Consider the following 4,712-nt stretch of genomic DNA (forward strand, 5'->3'; position numbering starts at 1 on the left):
CCCGGGCCCGCTCGCTGCCCTGGGCTGCGCCTGAAGCCGGCCCGCCCGAGGGCGCTGAGGTGGGGTTTGCCGCCTGGGGGTTTGTCCCCCCATCCCGCTCCTCGCCTGGCTGGGCCCCGCCTGTGCCCGGGTCCTGGTGCCACTGAAACCCCAGTGCGGTGTCGGCCAGCGATGCCCACGGGAGAGATTTGCCGCCTTGCCCAGCGCTGCCCGCTTCACGTTTAAGCAGAGTAACGGATAGAATTGAAACGGACTCAAATTGGTTTCACTTTTGGGTGCTAATTTCTGCCGTGTCTGGGTTGCGGTTATGGCCTCGAGGATTTGTTTCAAGCAGTTCCCACCGAAATTTAAAATTAAGCAGGTCTTTCAAAGGGAATCCCTTGCCTTGACTGAGGAAACGAAGAGGATCTTCATTTTTCTCTTGAGGCCGTAGCTATTTCCATAGATGGTCTTCTAACGAGTGATTACTCAGAAGAGAGTTTGTTATACTCAGGATTTTAAAAATGCGTGAGCAGTACAGTAGCAGTTGTTATGAGGCCTGTATTTAGCGGAGCTATATTTAAAAGTCTTCATAATCCCGATACCTCTGGTTTTTCTGCAGTTGTTCGGTTTGTATTCCAGGAGACCCATGTTGAAACGCCCAGCACAGGATGTGAAATTGTGACAGGGCCTTATGGCTGCCTGCTAGAGTGACACAAGAAGCTGATATTTTCCCAATAATCTTTTGCAGCTTCTGACTTTCTTTTCCATTTACATTTGGCTGGAAGAACAAGGGACATGTCTTTCTTTTTAAGTCAGTGCAGCTCCGTGAATTCGTTGTTTGGGTGCGGATGGAGAGGTCGTGTAAGATTATTGAGACGTTTTAAAACTCACCTTGATACAGGACTTCCATAAGGTATTTCAGCTGCACCCCTGGTAGATCTGACTTGATCTGTCTCAACTTCCCATTGAGAGATGTTGTGAGAGTGCAGTTAAGTGCAGAGAATCGGCTGGGCGGCCCCTTTTGTGTCACGTCCCATCTTTTTTCGTACTATTCTAGAAGTTCTGCTGCTTTATTGGGTCTGCAGAATTGGAAGTGGGAAGTTTGTACTTCAGGTAATGTACAGCTAGGGAAGAATAAATAGGTGTGGCAACATACATACTTATTAAGGCATTTGATGACAGATGTATTTAACCTGCTGCTAGTAGGGTTTTGTTTGTACCTTTCCTTTTGGCAAAAGCTCTGAAAATCAGTGTATAACTTTTCAACGTGGGTACATGAACACTGAGCCTTTGTAGGCAGCCCTGAATTTGGATTTGAAAAATCCAAGTGAGCAACTCCATTTAAATGCAACTGTGAGCTGGTCCTGCTGGTAGCTGATGTGGCTCTGTATTCTTGGTGATAGAGTCCACCCTGTAGCTACTGATTAGGTTATTAGACTGTCCTTTTCTGCTAAAAGGAGCAGGTATGTCCAGTCCCTTTTAGTAATATTACAGCGGCACTGCAGTGCAGTTTGTATTGTACTTTTTTGATGCTAAAAGTTTTGGGTGTGGTGTTGTCTACTGGGTACAGGGACAAGGGAAAGATCAATCCCTTGAGATTTATTTATGGTCACCAATTCATGGTGGGCTTTGGGCAAGGAGTGTAATGATCTTACTTATTTATAAACAGGTTTTACAAATACTTTGTTTTACAAAAACCTTTAAATGTGTGCATATTTGTTTGTAAAACGTGGATCTGTTTGCTTCTCTTGGAAGTAGCTGAATTCAAAGGTGTATGTCCAATCTCATTAAAAATGTCTAGTTGTAGAATAAATGAAAAGGTAGCATGCGTTAGCTCTGTATTGCTATAAAAGGCCGCAGGGATGATTTTTGGAAATGAACAAGAAAGCCATACACCATCTAACAAATGGGTTGAAATGCTTAAAAATTAGAATAATAAAACACCTGGAAGGAAGCTATAGGAGAGTCTAACAGTATGACTTCTGGAAAGGAAAATTGTGTACTACTCTGAGAATTCGTAGAACATACAAATAAAGGAGAACCCGTTGACTTTAAGACTCTCAAAAGGCCATGACTGGGTTTCTTGAGGGGTGAAAGCTATGTCTGTGCTATAGACAGCACGGTATAGGCATTCTTGAGCTCGCTTGGGTATTGGAAGTAGTATGGTTGTGGCAGCAGGTAGCTCTGCATGGGTTAATATTCCTGTTAAACAGCAAGGTACATTAGCCTGGCAGAGCTTCATGCTGCCATGTCAGCTAATGTACTTTGTTGCTCAGTGAGAAAATTAGCCTGTACAGCGCTCCAGGCTGCCCCAGCTATAGTTTCATGGATTCATAGATTGTTAGGGGCTGGAAGGGACCTTGTAGATCATCAGGTCCAGTCCCCCTGCACTAGGCAGGAAATGACAATTGGGGTCAAGTACCCCAGCAAGGTGACTGTCCAGTCTCCTTTTGAAGATTTCCAGGGTAGGTAGCTGGCTTGGGTATTGTCTTCGGTGCAGACGACCCTAAGACAGGTGTCAGCAACCTTATGGGGTTAATGGTCCAAGTTAGTGCAGCGCACCGCAAGTGAGGTGCTGCCCCACTTTCCAGTGCTGTGCTCCGAAACTATCAGCTGTGCTCCGAGCCCTCCAGCTGCTCCCTCTACCACTGAATTTCCACCAGTGTTCCCTGTCACAGTATTGCCATCAAAGGCCCTAAGTCAGTGGTCAGCATCCAGTGAATCTTGATCCACTGGTAGATCTCAGAGCCTCTTGAAGTCAATCTGAGCCTGGGATTGGGGGCTGAGTGCCCGCGTGCATGCACATGCGTGCCCCAGCCCAGCAGGTCAGTTTGTGGTGGGGGTAAGTGGCAGGGGCTAGATCAAGGTCCCTGCGGTGAGGGACAGTGCTGCAGAGGCAGGAGCAGGGGTAAGTTGAGTGGGGCCCCAGCCAGATGGGACTTGCCTGTTGGGGAGGCATGCCCCCAAATAATTTTTTTTTCCCTCTGCCTCAATGTGCACCACCCCCCTGTCCCTCCCCACGGACTTATCTGCTGGGTGGGAGGGGGGAACGGGGTGGTGGTGGCAGATTGTAGATCTTGGGTTGCTTTTAAATGCGAAAGGTGATCTACTTAAAAAGGTTGGAGACCACTGCCCTAAGTCATGTGCGGAAGGGCCTGATGATATTCTGGTTTAAAAACTGGCTGAGAGAGAGAAAGATAGAGCAAAGTAGAATTAAATAGTAAATTTCTGCAATAAAAATCAAGCAGCTTGGTATCCATGAGATCCAATGCTGTATACTACATTTCTTAATGTTTATACAGTTTCTGATCTGAAAAGTGGGGTGAGCAGCAAGATAATTGCTGATGACAGAACGTTGCTTTAGTCAGCTGAACAGGAAGGGGACTGTGAAGAATTTCTAAGGGACTTAACTGGGATGGGTAAAGTGGCACCATGATAACATATAGAGCTTTGTATTGCTTAATGCAGAGTAATGCGCACTGGAGAGACAAGTTTTAGAACCTTTTAAGGTATGAGTTAAGTTTTAAAATTATTTTTCTGATAATGAAAGAATTGGGCATTGTTATAGGTAACTTGGTTGAAACCTCTCAATATGCAGCTGTGATCAAGAAGAGCAAACAAGACATTAGAATGTATAGGGACTGGGTCAGAGAATAATGCTGAAAATACGTTGCCGTTGGATAAATCAGTGATGCAGTTTCATTTGCAATGTTATGGTATGGGATTCCCATCTCAGAAGAGATGTACAAGTGGGGGTTGGAAAAGGGTGACATAATTCAGGATATAACAAGGAGAGATCAAACAGGTTGGCCTGTTTTACCTTAAAACAGGAGAGGATATAAGAGGACATAAAATAATGAATGCTGTGGAGAAGGTAGATGGGAACTTCTTTCTGTCTCGACACAAGAAGGAGGGATACACTGAATTAAATTTAAAAGGAAAAGGACAACTGATTCAGAACTGATAGAAACCAGGTAGGGTTTTTTTTTCCTACACAAAAACCTGGACTTGCTGGTACAGGGTGTTACTTTTTAGCAAGATCTGAAAAAGGATTAACTGTAATCATGTGTATGTGTAGCAAAGAGTAGTTACAGTTAATAGTGACAAATTGTAGGTTTATTCAATTTTACATTCCAGGGATGTAGCCAGTCTCTAATCTTCAAGGTTCAAGATGAAACCTTATGAATGGGCAGATTACCCCACAGCTGCTGGCTGAGGTTTCTACACCTTCTGAAACTCCCCGTGTTGGGTGCAGAAAGAGACAGTTACTGTACTAGATGGACCTTGTCTCTGCTCAGTATTATGATTCTTGTTAATCAAGAAGACTAATTTCAGAGAATCTAGTAATACTTAAGTCAACAATAACCATGTTTTGGGTGTGGTTGGGAGAGGCAGTGTAAAGAGGAATGAGATGCTTCTCACATCAAACTTCCAGTTTTGATCTCTTTTGCCCCTCAAATATTAGCTTGAGATGCTGTCCTTAGTAAAATAAATTCTAGTTGATGTAGTTTCTGGTTTGTCTTGCAACTGAAAGATGAATAGCAAAAATTATTCCACCCCCCCCCCCTTCAAATTTGGACTTCATAGATTTCATAGACATTAGGGCTGGAAGGGACCCCAGAGGATCATTGAGTCCAGCCCCCTGCCCCAGGGGCAGGAAGTCAGCAGGGATCATAGGATCCCAGCAAGATAAACATCCAAATGTCTCTTGAAGATGTTCAAAGTAGGTG

General features: G+C 44.5%; 1 protein-coding gene across 1 annotated transcript in view; it reads left to right on the top strand.

Annotated features, from left to right (window-relative positions):
• LOC109292683 (ubiquitin-conjugating enzyme E2 variant 1) overlaps positions 1–4,712 on the top strand; it is a 25,122-nt gene that overhangs the window by 602 nt on the left and 19,808 nt on the right. The gene's annotated exons all lie outside the window — the stretch shown is intronic.

This window comes from Gavialis gangeticus, unplaced genomic scaffold (assembly GCF_001723915.1).
Source record: "Gavialis gangeticus isolate Ggan-Ray unplaced genomic scaffold, GavGan_comp1, whole genome shotgun sequence".
NCBI lineage: Eukaryota > Metazoa > Chordata > Crocodylia > Gavialidae > Gavialis > Gavialis gangeticus.